The following is a 21,948-nucleotide window of genomic DNA, read 5'->3' as shown; positions in this document are numbered from 1 at the left end:
TTCAATATACTTTAAAAAGTCACAAAACCGACCTTGAAAAAGCCCTCTCGGTGGGACCAATTTTGTGAAACTCCGGAGCAGTAAACACACAGCAAAAAATAGCAACCGGGCAGAGGTTAATTTCACTGAGGAAAGACCCACTGTGAATGTAGCCAGCCAGCTGTCATTTAGGCCCATGTTTATTGGTCTTCTACATCACATAACCAACCTCAGAAACTTCTGGGTTGTGCTCCATCACAGCTTCGTGTTACATGAACATATCAGTTTCTCCAAGGAAATAGAATAACACAGAAGCACTGTGGTCAGCAAAAAATATGCAAGGTATTTTACGAACTCTCGAGCAAGCCATAATGTTGGCTAATATTTAAACGCTCAGTTCAGCCAATCAAGGATTTTGGCATTTTTCTTATGAGTCAACACAGCCTCTCTTCCTCAAAATGAAAAACTATATAGCTCTTGCAAGGTCAATACCCAACAGTATTAGTAATAAAAATAGTATCAATTAAACGCCACAAGCATAGTAAGAGTAATTTGCATGTTAGCGCAAGAGCTGCAGGCTTTTATTTTCTCCCATTTTTATTAGAAATATAATATGTTTGGCAAGCTGTCTGGCCTCCCTTATGATGATGAATGCTGTAACAAACAATTTGCTGTATCTTTAGAGAAATGGTCAATTCAATTACATTACGCCAGAAGCTCTCCTATCCTTCTTTGCCAAATGTCTTTGCTGTACCCTGCTACAGACAGCCCATTTGTATTCCAGCACAGTAGGACACTTGTTTTATTGACGCATACAGCTCTACTTAGGTACTATCAACAGAACACTATTTCACTCCTCCAGCTCTCTGTTTCCTCCCGGAACGTTCATACGCTTCCCCCCTCCGATTATTAGGATTTTCAGCTTTAGTGACTCCAATGCATACACATTACTAATTATGTGCCTGAAACCAAGAAGCTATCAGCAAACAACAACAAAATACTTTTGCATCCAATTATGGAAGAAAGCTCTTTTGGGGAGCTGGAAGGGGGGCGTCGGCAGTAGCAACACTTTCCAATTTAGATGATTTAAACACTGCATTTAAAGCAGGGCCTCAGATTCCGCCTTTGAGAGTACACCACTAATTGCTTCTGTTTCCCCCATTACTGCAGGAGCTGGTTTTCCTCAAAAGGATCAGCAAAAATGAGAACAGCGAATGCGCACACATGTCAGGCCAGGCCCCATCAGTAATAAACTTATTTTCAGGTCACCTGAAAAGGATGCCCACTATTTATACCGCAAGTTCCTCCTCCCTTCCTACCCTCACCCCCCAAAACTATCAGTCAAGGAATACCAGTTTAGCAACTCATTAACTACAGTCTCTCTTTTAATTTACTTTGGTTGGTGAGAAAACAGCACCTGCTCTCCACTACAAAGACTCACTGTGTGCAAGAACTAGAATTAGCATTATGTCGACAGCTTCTGATTGGAGCCAAGCGAAATCCGGAGAAATATAAACCTATTCCATTTATCACAGGCGCAGAATCATCATAAAAAGCAACCTGCTAGTCCCCAGGAATCACTTAAAACATTCAACCTCTAAACGAGCTTGTAAAACAACAGATTGTTCTTTGAAAGGCGTCTACTTCTAAATGCTCCAGCAGTGGTCATGATCAATTATCGTATTTACAGCCTTGTAAAGCAGCAGTGTCTATATATTTAAACACCTAGGCCAAGCACATGGACTAGAATTCCTCCCTGCCCCCACTCAGCAAGATATACAGTAAATCTAATAAGAAACAAGAGATATATTTAACCATGGCTGCTGGTTAAATTCATCTGTTCATTAGTTACGATTCTGCTAGTTAATCTGCTTAGTGACAATTATTATCTGTGAGGACAACCACTTAACTGGTGGCTCCAAGAATTCAGGGCACACTTTGTTTTGTTTTACTAAATATCACTCAAAAAAGACCACAGCAAACTGTTTAACAAAGCCGGTAAACCAAAGTTTGGACATAACAAAACTAAAATTGCTCTGCTGCAATTTCTCTCATCTTATCATGGCTTTATTGGTTTATTTTAAGTGGCAAATGCGTATTGCAATCAAATAAGTGAAACAAAGCAAAACTAATGTAAGTCTATACACAGTTGCATGAGAGTAGGCCTCTACGCAGATACTGTAAATTTCCAGGATTAGCTGCTCATGTATTTATTTCTTAAAACATACAGGCAGCTTGGTTACAAAAACAAACACCCAAACAATCCTCCAAGTCCAAGCTGTTTACAAAAATGTAGTAAATGCTACATTTACTCAAGGAATACAACCAGTTGTTTTAATTCAACAGGGTAATAAACACTAATACATTTCACAGAAAAGCGGAATTGTGCTGTATGTTAATCTCTAAAGTAGGGGCAACATAGTTAGCTTCACTATAGGAAATGCAACCTTCACTCACTGCATAAATAATATGAAATCATAGCGGTTTTTGCAGTTTTATCAGGTTCAGTAAATACTGGTGCAGCAGAATAACACTGGATATATCTTGATTAAAATAAATATAGTTGGTATATCAATCAGTGGCATAAACGCCGTAAACTGGACATGTTCATGAATGGTGTTGGTTCCCATGTCAAACCATGCAGTTTGCCATCCTGGTTTAGAGGGTTTGTGAAAACCATAGTTTGCAGTTTGTGAGGGGAGTCCAGGAGCTCTTCCATATGACACCAAACAATGGTTTGCAATTACATTTAATTCAACTCACTGTTATGTTATTCAGGCTATAACTTGGAAGATGGACATTTGCCCAGTGCATTGGACAGAACAGCAACAAAGTTCCATTTCATTAAACCTGAATTCACGCTATAATTCCCAATGAATAAGACTAATTGCTTTACATATTCAAGTACAATACACACTGGACATATTCCAACAAAAGTTAAGCTATTTTAAGCTCCACTGGTTTCAATTGATCATGCCCATTGCAATTATACAATAGGAAAATAATTTCAGTAATTCACTTACTCTGGGGGAGGAGGGGATGCTGTCAAATCCCCAGCTTTCCCCAATTTCACTTCAGGCCAGCTTTCTCTCTTTTGATACCCTGTTCAAAACATAAAAACAAAAGCAGATTTATTACTACTACTCAAGATTAGAACTACTCAAAATACTCTAAAAACTGAATGAACAGAAGCAAAACCATATCCAAGGATACCGTCAATCAAAAAAGGCTGCTCAGATTACTCTTTGCATAGATGTTGTTTTTAGTTTCACATTGCTCCCCATTATTTCTCCCAAGGTAGAAAGTTGCACAGATCATGTTGGCTGTGTTCAGATGTAATGACAAACCATGGCTTACCTTTATGAGAATGAGCAGGTATGAGTCCTGACAGACATATACCCCTTCCTCCCTCTTGCACAGAGAGGTAGGAATCCTCTGGTCCCAGTTTGTGGAATCTTAGTCTCCCCTAGTTTCTCATCACTGTGCAAGGAAGGAGGGAGGGGAGTTGGAAGAATGAAAAGCTATGGTGTGCTCTCATGGCACCATGGTTTGGAGTTACACCTGGACAAAGCAGTAGTACCCTTTTTATTTTTAAGTGTAGAAACTGAAAGAAGCCTTGAGCACAGATATAACTTACAAAAGTACTTTTAATATGATTTGGGCATGCCATGCTCCTTCTAGGGTAGTTTGTCCACCTTTGGTTCCCACCCTGCACTCAGCTCTCACTTGTGCCTCCTAGACACTGTCAGCATGAGACAGTGGCCATACCAAAGGAAACAGCTTCAACTGGTAGCCGATGGGTCTCAAACCCTCAGTGAAGTAGGGACTTTCCCTGCATGTGAAGACAGGCTCTGGTGGACTGGGCAGATGAGACCAATAGTGGGTCCAATGGCGAAAGAGCCAAGCACCCGTGTGCATTAAACCATAGCTTATTTTAAATTATGGTTTAATGTTTTGTGAAAACCAACTCACTGGCTACAAATACAGAGCTTGGGTAAATCATTTTACTTTGGCTTCCAGCACTGCATACCATTTCTCAGTTCTAGCTGCAAATACATAATACTGAACTTAGCAAGAGTGGGAAGCAGATTCTGGTTGCATTAAATCTGTATGCTCAACAACTGAAAACTTGATTATAGGATACAGAAGTTAAATGAGGGTTTGTGCCCTGGTAAAAATTGGCTGGAATTAATAACATCCATGTTGCATGAATTGCTGGAATTAATAACATCTATGATGCATGGTGCATTCCACTGTCCTGCAAGTGCTTTCCAAAGACAAAAGATCTGTATGAATCAGGTATTCCTGTGCAGAGGCTGAACCATGTTGCTGCATGGATTCAATTTTATTTTGGAGAGGACAACAGTTCAGTAGTCCTGCTATGTCATCCTTCAACTACTCTACACGTTTGCTCTGAACAGCTGCTTTCCTTTCATTCTGATGACAATGGCTACTATTTATACCGGGGGTGGGGGGGAGTGCTCCTGCCAATTCATCTATGACAAGCTAGTGTTGAGCTGAATCATAAGTCCTAGCTTCTCAATCCCACTCGTGGTCTGTAATGCTCCCACTGCTTCCATCAATACTTCATGGCAGGGGCTCTGAAGATGGGCAAAGGTGACTCATTGGCCCCATTCGAACATAATGCTGCGCATCATAGTGTATTAATAGCAAGCCACACTATCTTCTCCCCTCTCTTTTTCTGTGGTCATTGAACGCTTTCATATCCAATTTCCATTAATCACAGTCTAGCATCTCGTCAGAACCCTAAACTGTGGTTTGTTATCTATGGTATGGTTAAATAAATCTGCCTCGTAATCCATGATGGTTTGTTTCAAACTTCGTTTGTCAGATTCAGACAATATTACAAACAGCAGTAACCTAAGCTGTAAACAAAATCTTCCAAACTCCTCCCCACAATTTGATGAAGAAAGGGTGGGTGGGTGAACCTGAGATTCACAGCAGCTTCATACTAAAATGATGGTTTACCATGGCATTTATTTTTATTTTTTTATAATATTTTTTATTAGTTTTATGAATACAGAAAAAAGAATAAAGAACATATTATAAAAGTAGAAAAAGAAAGTTACAAATTTTCTTCTTCTTTTTTCCAAATCTACTGGACTTCCCCGCGTCCTCCCAACCCTGCATTCTCTGTGATACATAACATCTGCAATTTGTTAACTTGTTTCAATACTTATTGTATCTTCCATTTTATCATGTTACCCAATTTCAAATATATTATGACCCAAATCATATACGTTTTCATTTTAACACAATAAAGTTGTTTCATTATTCTATCTCTGACTTCTTGTACCTTAATTTCCATTTCTTTAATTTAACCTTACTGAAGCTAGAATTTCCTAAAAGGTGCGTTTTTTAACATTCATACAACTTATAATATTTTTCCAAATAGTCTTTAAATTTTTTCCAGTCCTCCTCAATTGTTTCTTCTCCCAAGTCTCGGATTCTGCCAGTCATTTCGGCCAGTTCCATGTAGTCCATCAACTGCGTGTGCCATTCCTCCAGTGTGGGTAAATCTTGTGTCTTCCAATGTTTTGCAATCAGGATCCTTGCTGCTGTAGTAGCGTACATAAAAAAAGTTCTGTCCTTCTTAAGCACTCTCTGGTCCACCATGCCCAGAAGGAAGGCCTCTGGTTTCTTGGGTAAGGTAAATCTAAGTACCTTTTTTAGTTCATTATGAATCATTTCCCAAAAGGCCTTCACTTTCGGGCAGGTCCACCAGAGGAGAAGAATGTCCCTTCCGCCTCTTTACATTTCCAGCATTTATTATCAGACAGGTGATATATCTTAGCAAGCTTGACTGGGGTCATGTACCACCGGTATATCATTTTCATAATGTTTTCCTTCAAGGCACTACATGCCGTAAATTTCATTCCGGTGTTCGGTTTACCATGGCATTTAAACCAGATCACTGTGCTGGTGGCAGGGAAAGCACAGGAAACAGGGACCTTCCTAGGCATTTTACTGACATCCCCTCTCTTCAAGCACTGTGCTACTGCAACTCACTTCTTCTACAGTTGAAAAGCTTGGGAACATCCCCAGAAAAATCAAATGAAAAGCTCAGTTGGGGCAGGTTGAGTCTATTGAGCCTCACACTCTCATGTTGATCAGAAGTACTGAGTTTACTCGAAGTTTAGAATACTTTAAGTCAGAGGTTTTCAACCTTTTTGGGTCCACAGCTCCCTTGACCAACTACATTCTTTCTGTGGCACCCCTGTGGGCTTCAGGAATCCAGTTATGTCACCCCTTGCCTACAGAGCTGGCAAGCCCTCACTGCTTTTTGAACTTTCTCCCTTGTGAAATGTTCCCTCAACCTCCTCTGCTCTCGCTCTCCCTGGGAGTCCTCCGGGCAGCCACTGCTGCCACCCTAGTCTCTGAGCTTAGCGGTGCCTCCTCACATTGCCCCAAAGGGGCCTGGGAAGCACCTCCTGGCCAGCCCTGGAGGCACCATTTGCCTGGGGAGCTTGTAGCCAGAGCTGCTGCAACAAACAGCTGCACAAGCCTTTGGTAGGCAGAAACACAAGAGGAGTGAAGGAAACACAGAAGCCAGTGTTGCCCACGGCCACCATTCAAGGCACCCCAGGGTGCCATGGAACACTGGCTGAAAACCATTGCTTTAAGCTTAGAGAAGGCAGTATCTAAAGTTTAACAAACTGAAGGACATCATCCTCTATCTATGCCCTTCCCGATGGGAACATGCAGATGGAGACAGATATACCCCTGCTTCAAGTCATTTACATACTGTCATCTCTTGTATATTATTTACTCTTTGGTGACAAAATGGCATCCGAGAACTGAACCACTGGTATATAACAAGTGGACTCTTTATTACTGCTTTTGCAATTGTTTAAGAAAAAAAAACTATATTGGAAAGAAACTACTGTTGCCATTTTTATGGACGTAGATTGTTTGTTTACAGATAGTTGCCTTGGTGATATTATGTTGTGTCAATTGCAGTAGTCATTGTTTCACCACTACCACTCTGTTCATTGTTTTAGTGTATGAAAAAAATCAAGACCCAAGTATCCCCAGGCCTACACCTCCAGATGGTGGAGACACCAGGCGCCATCCTGGCAGCTTCACTTGGTTGCAAGTGGCCAATAGCCAGGTACAAAATGTACCTGGCAAATTTCAAACACTGCTTTCAATATCTATTTATTGTTACATTTACACCCCACCTTTCCTCCAAAGAGCTCAAGGTGGTGTGCATGGTTTCCCCTGTCCTCATTTCATCCTCAAAACAGCCCTGTGAATTAGGTTAGGTTGAGAGGCAGTGAACTTCATGGATGAGTGAGGGTTTAAACTCTGGTCTCCCAAGGCCTAATCGAACACTCTAACCACTATACAATACTGGCTTTCAATATGACACCACTGTAAACAAAACCCAACTAAAGAGACTTACAAGATACATAAACATTTATATTCAGAAGAAGGAAAACTTGTCATAAGAACTTAACCAGTTTTTATTCAAGTAAAATAATCATCAGTGGAAAACATTTCGGTATGCAACTTCTTTCACAAATGTTTACTGCAGAGAACTGCAGAGAACCTTGCCTCTAGAATAGTGCCTATAACCCCTTTGAGGGTGCAGGCTCCCCCAACCTGATAACCTCCAAATGTTTTGGACTACAACTTGAATCATCCCTAGTCAGCAGTGACCAACATCTGCATTGACAAAGGTTGGCTTAATGCATGTATTTCCTAACCTCACATCCTTCCTTCTGAAAACATGAATATGAATACCAAAATGTCCCTCCTCACCCCACCAAAGTATGGTGAGCTGTGAAAGAATCTAGATAGACATTAACTGGAGATCGTCCTGAAAATACTATCTGAAGAGCCAGCCAGAACCCTAAGGCATTTCATGCTGATATGTTTCTGTGCTGGGTAAGAATTTAGTTGCAGCACGCTCCAACTGCAGACTAAAATCTCCTTAAAACAATTTTCCAGTGACATTACCTGCTACTTTGGTTCCGTTCAGTTCAATTTATTGTGTCTCGCAAACAGCCATTACACATGAAAATAATAACACGAATATGTTTACATTCACAGGACTACTTAAATACCAATAATTATCTAATTTGCAAGTGTGTAAGTGTATTAGCAAAATCCTAACAAATACTTACAATCAACTGTATTTGAGATGCATTTCATATTTTATATGAGGCTGTAATGCTATACCCTCTTACCAAGGAGTAAGTTCCGCTGAACTCTGTTGAAATTGAGTATAGGATTGCAGTGCAAGAGTATTGCAACTGTTTTGACTTGGAATCCATTTGGTGTAGGCCTACCGATGGACAGTATCTATCAGCAGAACAGCTAAGTGGGCAAACTCCCCTCCGTAGGAAACTCCAGCCCCAAAATTGTCTCCCATACATTCTCCCATTTTGTCATCAGAGATACACCTTTTCTATGCAACCACTTTTAATGTTTTGTTGTTACCTAGAGAACTTTATTGGGTGACATACGAATATTGTTAAATAATACATTAAAACTACATTTTATTTTAGAGACACATAATTGCACATATAAACCAAAACCCCGTAACGTTGGTCTATAAAAACTACTGGGGTTTTCTTCACAAGCAACTGCCTGTTGCAATGAGCTTGAATAGGGCAGAGAACCTATTTGCTCAAAGATGTACAAATAAATGGTTATGTCAACATAGCAATTATGCAACATTTTCCATCCTTAGATGTCCTAATACATAATAAAGGGAGTAATGATTAACTCAGTTTTACAGAAGCTTAGCAACATCAGTGCTATAAAGACAACATTTTGAAAAGCAGATATGTAGAACGGCTTTATGTTTGATACAAACAGCTGAGAGGATACGGGTGTCAGTCCTGGGCCAGATCGATGGCTACAACCATACCCAAAACTTGCCTAGAGCAGAAGTCGCTGGACTATGATTCCCATAATTCCTGATCAGTAGGGCTGATGTATGTTGGAAAAAGGCTACAGGGTTTCCCAACCCTGCCCTAGAATATGTTCTTGAGCTTGAGAAACTGAAGCCTGAAGGACAGAAATGCAAAGGATTCTGCTCTTTTGATCAGGCATGGGAAGAAGGCCTGGGCAGTCCAAAGGCTTCATACTTCCTGCCAATCTCAAGGGCCAGTATTTTGCCCCCCACCTGCCCAATTCCATTCTGAGCCTAAGCACACACAGGCAACGTCCGCTTAAAGCCTCAAAGCCCTTGACTGTGAGAGTGGTTTATCTTCCACTTATGCCTTTTAGTTGTGCTTCCTCTTTTTAGGGGTATGCAAGAGGGTCACTCCTTCTCAAGAGAGAAGTGAAAGCAGTCATAAAGGCCCAGAATCGGATGTTCTCTTCTTCAGCGGACATGTTTTTTATGGAAAAAAGACCCTTTTTAGGGATTCCAAATCATAGAACAGTTGTACCTTGGTTGACAAACGCCTTGCCACTCGAACATTTTGGCAGCAAACCTGGAAGTGAGTGTTCTGGTTTGCGAACATTCTTTGGGACCCAAACGTCTGACACTGCTTCCTTGGCTTCCGATTGGCCGCAAGAGCTTCCTGCAGCCAATCAGAAACTGCACTTTGGTTTCCGAACGTTTTGGAAGTCGAAAGGACTTCCAGAACAGATTCCGTTCGACTTCCGAGGTACCACTGTATTAGAATCATAGTATTGTAGAGTTGGAAGGGACTCTGAGGATCATGCAATTCAGGAATATGCAGCTGTCCAATACAAGGATCAAACATGCAACCTTGGCATTAACAGCAAAGAGGCTCACAAGGAAGACTAAATGCCACATGTGGGCTGCCCAAATTTATGTTGGGGTACGCACTTACATCAAAAATATGCCTGAAAATGGCCCAATGAAAAATTGCCAAAAGGGGAGCATATTTTGCAGGAGGAAGCAATATTTACAAAAAGTGCTAGGTACCTGTATTTGAAGTCACCACCTAATTCAACAATTCACTGTCTAGCCCATTAATGAATTATGCTTCATAGTGAAACTATTTGAAACAGACACCAAACAAAGTAATGTTGATGTTGGGCCCTACATTTTGTTTAATTCTTTATCTACTCTAAACCAGAGAAGGGGTGTCATCCTTCATTGTATACAAAGATCTGTGCAACTTCATGTTCATTAATATTCTGTATTACCCAACTGTTGTTATTATTACACATTATTATGCATTTTTCAGAAAGACCCAATTATCCAGACCCTAGATCCTGGGATTATTGAATTATTATTCTTCAATTCAAATTAAAAGAACAAAGAGCAGATTAGAGTTGTAATAAGAATGAGTTTCTTGACTAAAACCCTATTCTAAAAATCTGTACAGTAAAACCTTGCACCCCTCGAAGTCTATAAATAGTTATACCATTCTGAACCAGATTTCTTTCTCATTATCTTCACTTTCTGGTTTAACCACCATTGTTCATCCTATTGCTCCTGAATATTAAAAGTGCATTTTAACCATACAAGCCCATCAGGTCATGGCTATTATGAAGTATGCGTGCATGTATGTATATTCCTATGTATTTACAAAGCATTCATGCCCTGCTTTTCCATTTAAATTTCAACCAACAAAAAATATACCGAAGATTAAGCACACAGGGATATCAAGTTTAAAATAAATAAATCACAAAACTGATTTAAAATATTTATATCTCAGCTTTCCGTAAAATGCTCAAAATAGCATTCCAGGAAATATAAAAACTGACAAACAGTTCAATAGGCCAAATGCCTTTTGAAATAAGAGCTTCACAAGATGGCAGGAAACCATCTCAGAGAAGGGAAGGCAAACTTATCCTGGTAGGGAGTTCCTCACCCTAGGCAGAACCACAAAGCCCCCTCCTGTACCCCAATGAATCAAACTTAAATGTTGAAGGGACATAGAAAAGACACTCTTTGGTAGATATCCCAGTCTTAAAACATCAAGGGGTTTAAATTTAAGGACCTTCACGTTGAAGCATATTTTGGGTTAGGCCAGAAGCAAATAAGGCTGTTGCAAAAGGGAAGTCACATGCTCCCAGTAACTAGCTTCAACCAAATATCTAACTGCTATGTTGTAGACTTATCCATCAATTGTTAGGAAACTATCTGTCCAGGGACCCTGGGAGACCTCCTCTGAGGATGAGGCGTGGGACTCCAGAGAGAATCCCACTACAACTGGAAGAACCTGCTAGAGTCCTAAGACATCCAGAAAGACTGTCAAGGACATCTCACCAGCCACTCACCGCCCACAACCGCTACAATAACCTCTACGGTCAAGCCCTCCCTCAACCAGCCTCAAGATTAAGGCAACAGACCAGTGGAAAGCCCAGAGTCTGCCAGAAAGTTTTAGCAACAGCAGTCTCTCACAGAAAAAGGGTTTGCTCACAAGAAGGAAGAAGTCTCAGAATATTCAGAGGTGAACAATGGATGTAGCTCATGATCAGAATGAAGGGTTGGCAGTGAGGAGATAAACCTCATTTGTCGGGAGAACAGCTCCAGCTCCAATCCTGAGTCACAGATATCAACATGTCCTATTTCACTGCTCACCTTTCCTGTTCTCTGGGCCATTTATATTGTCAACAACTAGGTTTGCTAGAGAAGCGCTTGGATAAGGAGATGGAGATGTCTGTAGAGGTCAGAAGCACCAAACTCCACTTTTCGGCACATCACACTGTATATCATGAAGATGAAATGTCTGCTGGCCAGAATATGCCTGTCATTTGATTGTCCCGTGGCCAAAACATCCCTTTGTTGCCTCTGGGGTAGGTGGACCAATTAGAGCTGGGAAGATGGTGGTACCTCGGGTAAAGTACTTAATTCGTTCCAGAGGTCCGTTCTTAACCTGAAACTGTTCTTAACCTGAAGCACCACTTTAGCTAATGGGGCCTCCTGCTGCCGCTGCCACGCCACCGGAGCATGATTTCTGTTCTCATCCTGAAGCAAAGTTCTTAACCTGAGGTAATATTTCTGGGTTAGTGGAGTCTGTAACCTGAAGCGTATGTAACCTGAGGTACAACTGTAATACTTTAGGATGAATTAAGTACTGGGAAATGTGGATGTTCACAGGGCTGGAAAGTACACCATCGAAGATGAGAGAAGGTCATGAAACAAGTCTAATAACCAGGAAAAAAACCTATTGTTTCCTTGCCATCCTGAGATTTTTGCAAAGTGAAGCTCCTGACCACATTTTTTTTTTTAAAAAAAGTCCTGATTCTAGGCTTATGGATGCTCATACATGAAAAAGATGTTTCCATGTAGGCTGGGGAGAAAACCCAGCAAAGGTTGGTTTTATTAAGTCTCAGCTGTGCTTTATTTGGTACCTCTCATTGTCTGAGATTCTTAGAACTGCATGCCAACTGTACAATCATGCAGTGTTAGAATTTGCTTCCATTATGTAACACAACTGCTGAGCCGCAGAACATTTAAGAACTAAAGAATGAAAAGATAGCCCTAATTAAACAGTCAGTTCCACATTCCTAGGTATTCGTTGACCTAGTTTGGAACACCACACCCTACTGTGTTGTGAGGGTGGAAACAAGAGTACCTCGGAATATCTGCTGGCAAGTTGACACTTGCAATTTAATGGTTTGGCATGCTATCACAGCAACTATTCTTTGTTCCTTAGCCAAACTTTGGCAACACAGGCTTCACAAGCTCCACTGATATAAGCACCCCTATGCAACAAGTAGGGGTTGGCCTGGGTGAATTATTTGAGTATCTGACCATATAAAACATACCATAGATATAAAGCAAACCAGACTGCGGGTAGAGGATACTTCAACGTTTTAAGTCATGTGAATAAAAGGCAGCTACAGGTGGTGGCAGCAAAGAGAAATAAATATTTGCTAAATCTAAACTCCAGTTACAAAAGTGAGATTGGCATGTATAAGCATACTTAAATAGAACAGGGTTGTTCACCAGTATAGCTGTTGTTTCTTTGGGTGGTCCTTTCTAGAAAGGTTTCTACTTTTCAAGAGTTGCCTTGGGTGTTCTTCCAAAAGTGCAAGTCCAGCAGTATGTAGACTATCGTGACCACCATGAGGGTTTTATTTATTGTTTTGGTCCACAATATCCTGGTATGAAAATTGGGGGTGGGATGCGTGATTGCACAGAGGACCAATTGTAAAAGCAACCACTATAATTAACCAACCCTGTTTTCCTTTTTTGTGGCTTCTACGCAGTCACACTGTAGCGCTGATAGTTTTCTCTCTCTGAGTGTCTGACTTGCCTTAAGAACTGCAATTCTGGCAGAAAGCCCCTGCAAATGTAGCCAAACTATTTACTTAAGAAACATTAACTGGGTTCCCCGAAGCATATCTATCGGGACTAGTGTTTTTTAAATGTTCACAAATTATCAAAAAGTTTTAAATCAGTAAATAAAGTTGCTAAGGCAACTTGAAATGGCAATTGGAGATAATGATTCTGCATGCTGATTTAAAAAAAAAAACCCATAACAGATCCACCAAGTATCCCAGGAGAACTGGGGTCTAATTATATAGACCAAGAGAATGCTATCATAAAAGCTCCACTGTAGACCTCTTTTGAGGAATTGGTTTGTGTGCAGTCCTATGTGTTTTACAAGGAAGCAAGTACTGCACTATGAAGTTCAATGCTTCGTCTTGGGTAAGCTCACATAGGTTTGCAGGCCAAGTGCTCAATCAAAGTTGCACACTAAAAGTCATTTCATGTTGAACTGTGAGAGCAGCTGTGTTCCCATCTCCCGTCCCTTAATACAGGAAACAAATCTGACTGGGGTTTTTTTATTTCCTTTTTTTTTTTTAAAGAACAGGAATGCTCCTATACAAGCTGATGTTCTTGGCCGCTTTCAGTGTCTATTCCCTTTCTGCCAGCCAGGAGAAGAAGAAAAAACATGACAGGGATTTAACATTTCAAAGACTGCCTTAAAACACAGAAAATTTCTTATTTGTGTAAATAGCTAGGGAAATCGTTCTTCATTCATGCATGTCAAGGCAGGTTTCTTTTATATCCTTGCAGTCGCCATTCAGTATTTATACATCTGAATTTTGGTACCGTTTTTTAAAAATAATAATTGCAGAGTGTGCTATAGTGTAGATTTAAATAAAAAGGAATTAAATGACTAAAACAATTCAATTCTCTTGACACCTTCAAACTGTTCTATTAAATTCTGAAATCTTAAAAAGCTTAATGCTCCAAGTAGAATTAATTGTTAAAAGGTATCCTTTATTAAGCAATGATATAGTAATTATATGCTTCAGAGGAACTTCTAACATCTTGCCAATGGAACATGTGGCCACATACACAGGTCGGAGTATTCTTAACTACAAATTAAAGCCATGTTTTCACTTGCCTTATTAGAACTTGGCTTTAATTCACATACATTTGGATTTATGGGAAATAGTGGGTGATGGGCAGAGGCTGGGTTAGCATCAGAAGGGTACTACAGAAGCCAACTTCTCCATTTGTCCTAAATAATGTTTTCTGACTTTGGCAAGAATAACTCCCAGTGAATGTTGTGCTCTGCTGATCTCAGCCAAGATATAAACTTGTATTTTCAACACTCAATATCTACCATATAGGCTAATGGAAACTTTACAGACCACATTTTCCTTCTCACAGCAAAAATGTCACCACAGATGAGATAACAATCTGAAACATCAGAGAAAATAAAAATAGCTTTTTTTAAAAGCACCCTTTGTTTTCCTCCTTTGTGGAGCTGCTTCTGTCCACTCTCTGCCACCGTGATGGGTTTACCTGCCAACTTTCTAAGAGTTTTGCCACTCAATATCTCGGAATCTAGTGGATCTCATCTTCTGTTTATCTAGAAATTTTATTGGGCAAGGACCCAACCCCCACCCCAGAGAATATTTTTTGGGTGTATGCAAGGGGTTGCAAGGGAGAGGAGAGGGAAATTCCATTACACAAGTAAAAACTGTTGCACAACCGGGATACCACAACTGAGCATCATCCATTCATACTGGGAATCTAGGTCAGCCACCACTATGATCAGGCATCAGGTATTTTTATGTTGTAAATGGCCCTGTGATCTTCGAATGAAGGGTGGTATACTTACTTACTTAATGAATGAATGAATGAATGAATGAATGAATGAATAGGTAGGTAGGTAAATGGAATGTTGAAGAGTGTCTGAACTACAGTGGTACCTCGGGTTACATACGCTTCAGGTTACATACTCCGCTAACCCAGAGATAGTACCTCGGGTTAAGAACTTTGCTTCAGGATGAGAACAGAAATCACGTGGCGGTGGCGCAGCAAGAGAGGGAGGCCCCATTAGCTAAAGTGGTGCTTCAGGTTAAGAACAGACCTCTGGAACGAATTAAGTACGTAACCAGAGGTACCACTGTACTGGCCCAGTTCACATACAACACTAAACCATAATATAACATAATATAGCATCCATACAAAGCATCAGCCTCGAACCCCTACTCCCACCCCCCTCTCCTACTCCCACATGGCCAGGAATAGTTCTGATGCATTTATAGGTCCTCCTCCCCCCCCCCACAAAAAAATAAGGGTCTTAGGTAGAAACCAGGGATCCTGAATAAAACAAAAAAATGTCAGTTTAATAAGCCAGCTTCATAATCTGTGGTTTGAAGCTAGTTTATTATTACACAGAACAGAATTTGTTTTAAACCAAGAACTCTAGATCATATGTAAAGCCAAGATACTTTAAAAGCAAAACTAAGCTCGACATAAGTTTTTGTCTCAGCCGCGCAGGAGAAAGTGAAGGGAGGAGAGCGCTTCACTTGCCTTATAGACAGGTCTGTCCATGTCACACTAAACATGTGAACACAGTCATTATACCCTCTCTCAGGCAACGTATCCTGACAATGTAAAAGTTGACAGCTTTCCTATCATTCCTTCACCAGTTCTCAAGATATTGACGAGATACTTCCCAATAAACTGTCTTGAGGTTTGTACACGGTTTTGACGTTTTGTCTATGATCAACAGGTACATAAATATTAAGAAAGAAAAACAAAAATAACAGAGACTAAAGAACCTACCAAAGGTCATGTGCTCTTCTGTGCCAACTGACTTGTGTTTCAATCACTGGACAAACCTTCTGGGTTTATAGCCTTTTTTGCTTATGTGGTCTGAGAGCAAGTGTTCACTACCCATGATTTCAGACTAAAGTAGAGTTTGCACAACCAAATTCTTCCTATCTTTGTGACTTTGGGCATGAAAAAGGTTCAAGTCTGTGTTTTGCTGCTCCGTCACACATGTCTGTAACCCTTGTTGCTTTAGGCATCAGCACTACATATTTTAATGTGAAATCTCATCTGATGAATAAGTCTAATTCTAGGGTCCACCATACACATTGCCCAGGCTTGCACATCAGGAAGTCTACTTCCGTGCTGCTACCACAGTGGTCTTACTTCACCCCCAGACGTGCACTTCATGGTCTCTTGAGCAGGGTTGCCAACCTGAATAAAATATTGTGGGGGCCCAGGTAATCACATGACACAGTGCACACACACCATTTGAATGTGAATGCCTATCAACTTGGGGGAGGCAGCCCCCTCAAATATTTTATTGTGGGGGCCAAAGCCCCCACAACCCCTAGGAGTTGGCTCCTATCCTCTCGAGTCAGACGGATGCCAACAACTAAAAAGTGATAGCAAAACTTTGATAGGAAAAGTAGTCATATTAATGAAGCCTTAGTTATGGTTTTTCCTCCCCTTCTTTTTAAGAAACACACTGAATAAAAGGAAAGGATAATGTTATTTGAAGGTTAGCCAGATATTCATGTAGTACTTCTACATTAGATACCCTTATCCAATTTAACATTGTGCATTAGTTTCTTCTTAATCATTATATTCCAAATTTTTAAAATATTTGCCAATAAATCAAGTGTTTAAGCATAGCTACATTACTAAAAATAAAGTAAGAAAATGTCTGTCCTTTTTCAGAGCTTATCATCTCAATTACTAATAGACAAGAAACTGAGATAGTATACTATTTCAGAAATAGCATTTGAAAAGTCTTTATAAAAGCCTTGCTCCAGCAAATTCATATTTTATAAATAATATTAAATAATACTCTATAATTTACATCTAAGCTTCCTTGTAAGTCATAGTTGAAATCCACTTCTTAAAAAGTAGCTGGTGCTTTAAATAGACATATACCTAAAAAGTTTTTGAGAAGGAGCTGAGACTCTGCTTTGGAAAAATATCCACTATTATGAGATAGGTTCAAACAATCGTTTTCCACAAACAAAACAAAACCAAACAAAAATTGTGCTTCCCAGTGTGGATGAAAAGTAGTAAAATAAGAAAACTGGAATTGTTTTTCGTTACAGCCGTACTGAGAACTTCCAGGCGAATGGCCAGCCACAAAGGATCTGGGCCTAATTTTACCTCCAGTTTTTTGGTGCATAAATCAAAACACCTGACAAAAAGGGAAATCAAAAGGTTGAAGGTTTCAGACAACGTGTGGTAATATTTGCGTTATTACCCATCTCAGTTACAATGCCTGCCTTGAGACAAGGTACATTGCACCATTTGCTAGTCATACAACAAACATTGCCACTCACCTGAGAGAGTCTGGGAATTATCTTGTGCAAGAACCTGTTATGTAATGAACAGCTGCTTCTCACTGCATCTGAATGGTAATTTAACTAGCAATTGTGAGAAACCCGGTCTCCCCACCCCCACCCTTAGTATTTGCCTATCTCTTGTGACTAAACACTGGCAGACAGAGTTCAGAACACATATGCAAGAAGCTTCACTGTAGGAAGACAATTTCATATCGTCTGGCTTGCAAGGACAGTCATACCTCTTGTTACGTTTGCTTCATGATACGTTTTTTCAGGTTGTGTCCCGCGGTGATCCGCAAGTACCGGAAAGGTTACTTCCGGGTTTCGCCACTCGCGCATGCGCAGAAGCGGCAGATTGCGACCCGCACGTGCGCAAACATGGGTTGCGTTCCTTTCAGGTTGCGAACAGGGCTCCGGAACGGATCCCATTCGTAACCAGAGGTACCACTGTAATATTGATCTGTATAGGAAGACTTAAATATACAACTGGAAAAGGCTGCTGACCCCTGTTCAAGATGGTCAAAAGGTCAAATTCCAAGAGCTAGAAACAGGCAGTGTAATTCAAAGGCAGTCATATAGAAACAGGCAGTGTAATTCAAAGGCAGGTACGGAGGCCAAATTCCAAAAGGAATGGGAAGGGAATAGGAACTTAGCTGGGAAAGATCTTCTCTGACAAACTGGAGCAAGTTCTGAAGCCAGCAGCAAGTTCTGAAGCCAGGGTTTTATGTGGCCCAGCATTAGTGCCCTGAGACAGCAGACTGGGGACTCAACTGAAGAAGAGCTGGCAGCACCCTTGATACATAGAACTCAATGCGCCAGAATTATGGTTAGCATAGCCCTGGGGGGATAAGCAGTGAGACATTGGATCCCGGCTGCTAAATGACCCCATCTGAAAACAGTCCTCCCCACACACACCCTGGGAATCACAAGTGACCTAAGCAAGCAGGCAGGTGAGGGGGGGGGGAGAATCCAAGCCAATGGCTAAATGTTTTCATCAGAAAACACAGTCATATATCGATTTGAACGTGTTTTCTGTATAAATGAAAGTTATTTTTAAAATTGCCCACATCTCTCAGTCCCTTGTGTGCATTTTAAAGAAACCTTCCGCAATCTAGTTTCTGTGATCTTAATTGATTTCAAATGCATACTTAATGGTTGAAAACAAACAAAGGAGAAGCCATATTTAGCAACAAATAAAAAAACAACAACACAGCAGCTTAGGAAGCTGACATTTACTGGGACGTGTAGCCACTGGTAGACTCATCTTCAATGAATTTCTCTAATCCCCTTTTAAAGCCGAATTGAACAATTGTGCAAGGCAAACATCTCTATATTAACCTAGATCATATTATCTAGGTCTACTGTGCAGGACGGCGAGCTAATTAAATCCTCAGCCATTAGGCAGTGACTGCATTTCCGATACATTTATTAATGGCTAATAATTATGTTAATGTCAATATTGTTTAAAAAGTAGCTCCACCACTTTTCACACAACCACATAAATGTATGTGATTGTAAAGCCTCTTCATTCCACCACAGCGCTCAGCATTCCTAGCATATTAGTCCTTCACAACCTCACTTTAGGGGGGGAAAGGAGGTGCAAAGAATTCCAAGTGTGCAGGGAAATGGTTCCTTGCCCCATCTCTAGGTCAGTTTCCCTGCAAGTGCCAGGAAGATGTCACCAAAACAATTGTGTATAGTGTGTCAACACAATAATAAAAACACTTTATAGGTTCATCAGTACATGTTGCATTAATCTAGGTGGAAAATTAGGGCTCTACTTTGTGCAGAAGCTATCTCTCTGACTCATGGAGGGTGATGGGAACAGTCATTGCCAAGGGGGAACTATCATGCTTGTCCTTACTCTCCCCCCGCTGATTCAACACAGAAGCATGCCTGGCGAGGGCTTGGGTCTTAAATATATCCTACAGCCTGCACGATAAGAAATCCTGGGTCGCTTCCACAGAACAGTGAGCAAAAAGAAAATAGCAGGACATCAGGGCGGCAGTGGGCATTCCCTCAGCAGCTCTAGCCAACTGGAGTTTGAGAGGTCCGGTGCAGCAGGGCCTGCAGAAGCACAGCAGCATACTTGACAGCCACCCAAGGCCTGCCAGCAATGGGACAGCCCTTCCTTAGTCGCGTAATCAGCAGCCCGCTCATTGGTAAACTCCCATTTGCGTCCTGATGCCAAGAAATGCTGAGAGACCAGTTTCTGCTGGCATTCAGCAAAAGGAAGAGTCTTGTGGCACTGACGCGTTGCTTGTGGGCTTCCCGTAGGCATCTGATTGGCCAGTGTAAGAACAGGGTGGCAAGGGAGGGAGGCTCTGGAAAAGGTGGCAAGTATTGCATGCCAGTGCAATACAAGAGCAAGCCAAACAGGCCTTGAGGAGAGGAGGCAAGAATGGAAAAGGTGTGCTATGGCAGGTCAAAAACAATGACGCATGTGCCATATTTTTATCTTAGACTGGCTTGGCCCATACAGCCAAGAAGATGCGCTACACTGTACTGTGCTGTGCTAAAGGATGGGGATCTGGCCCATAACAGCCAACAACGTGCAACCAGCTGGATGCAAAGTAAGCAGCCTGAGGTACAGAGTCACTGCTGTGGACATGGGGGGGGCCAGGAAGGGAAGGAGAAACTAGATTAGAAACAAAATCTCCTGTATCTTTTTATTTTTGGTACAGGGATCATTTCTATTAAAAACAGCCACATGGGCTGGGTTGGATCCATTGTGCGAGGGGATGGAGGAGGCTCATCTGCTTTTCACATTTTTCCCCTGATATAAATCGTGCCTTACTCCCCCATCACCACCATTACTTGATCCACCTACCAGCTGTGGAGCAACTCACGTCTGGAAAATGTCGAGAACGGGAAAGATTTACTACCCCTTGCCCAAAGCGACAGTCTTGGTGTGAACTGGAAACCATCTCAATCAGGGCAAAGAAGCCTCTCCTGCCCCACTACCCGCCGATTACACCCCACAAGGAACTGTATCTTTCCTGAGTTCTTTGGTACCAAGAGACGGAGCAAGCCAACTGCGTTTTGAGCTGCTGTTTGCAGCCTTTGTTGCATCCCTCCATCCCAAGAAGGGATGGAGACACAGAAAGCCAAGCGTATAGAAGCTGGGCTGAACAGCAAGTTAGGTATCTCTTAGGCATCTCTGAAGCAGGTTCGTCTCCCCATCCCCACCTGTTGCCCGAGTGTGGCTCTTAAGACATAGGGCAGGGGTAGGGAACCTCTGACAGATATGCTAAATGCATCCCTCCTGGAATTCTCCCTAGGAAGCGCATCCTCCTAAGCCACATGTCTCACCAGCCCACTTTGAGTGCATCTGCCTGGCTGGAATATGTCCTTGAGCTCTGATAATGCCTCTGATAATTGCCCTGAAGGATGTGTGAGAGCATGTAGAAATTAATCTACTGTACTAAGGTAAAAATTGTACTTGCTGCTTTGCTGACTTTTGCCTCTAGCCCCACCCACCCATGGCAGGCAGATGCCAGAAGAAAATATGGCCCTCATGGACTGAAAGCTTCCTCACCCTGACATAAGAAGAATGGAAGAGAAATCCACATCTTTCTCTCTTGGTGGCAGGGATGATCTGCTCTACCAGCTCCTTACTCTCTTGCAATTCACTCTCTCCTTCCCCCGTACGTACACACACACAATTCTGTAGTTTCAAGAGGATAGAAGGACAGGGTGCCGGGGTCAGTTCTTGGGCTGATGTGGGAAGAGATGAGCCCAGCAACAGGGTTCATTTCTCCTTCCTTCCTGCATCCCAAAGCAAAATGAAAGGGAAGGGAGTGGTAAAGATTTCTCTCTAGAGACTCTTAATTTCAGGGTTGTGGATTTGAGCCCCACATTGGGCGAAAGATTCCAGCACTGCACCAAACTTTTTTCAAAGAGGGTCAGATTGATGAAGCAAAGGGCTGTGAGGGCCAACCATAGCCGATGAGCTTTTTTTAGGATTGAACTGCCACAAGGGCCGGATTAGGCCCCCGAAACGGACTACATTGTCCTCATGGTCCTTTCCAAATCTACGATTCTATGAGACTATCTCCGCCTCTTTCCCCTTCCTTCCATTTTGTGGAAAGCTCAGACTTGCTAAGGTCACTCCCTCAACAAACCTCTCAATCCAAAAGTTCTAAGGCAGAAAAGAAAAGCATTCTGCACATACTCAAGTGCATATGCTCTTTTACTTTAATTCTATACATGCCCACTGAGAAGTAAATGTGCATATAGGACCCTGGAACAACGAAAACTCTGGAGAGCCCCGGCTTCAGAATAAAGCCCTAAAACAACCGTTCTGTTCTTATTTTACTTATTTATTTTTAATAATTTATATACTGGCTATTTATGTATTTTCTAAGTGGTATTTAAGTTCGACTCAGGTGCTCTGCTCCAATTAGTAACTGTGGAAGGCTGGTTTCCTCCCTATCTCCC

General features: G+C 41.5%; 1 protein-coding gene across 3 annotated transcripts in view; it reads right to left on the bottom strand.

The window, feature by feature from the left end:
- Positions 1–21,948, bottom strand: part of TBL1X (transducin beta like 1 X-linked) — a 132,695-nt gene that overhangs the window by 89,284 nt on the left and 21,463 nt on the right. For all 3 annotated transcript variants that reach the window (XM_083734453.1, XM_083734452.1, XM_083734451.1), the window contains exon 2: positions 3,003–3,081. The gene's annotated coding sequence lies outside the window, so the exon portion shown is untranslated. The remainder of the gene's footprint in view (positions 1–3,002; positions 3,082–21,948) is intronic.

This window comes from Podarcis gaigeae (genome assembly GCF_964106915.1).
Source record: "Podarcis gaigeae genome assembly, chromosome: 4".
NCBI classification, from domain to species: Eukaryota; Metazoa; Chordata; class Lepidosauria; order Squamata; family Lacertidae; genus Podarcis; species Podarcis gaigeae.
This window is presented reverse-complemented; position numbering and strand designations above follow the sequence as displayed.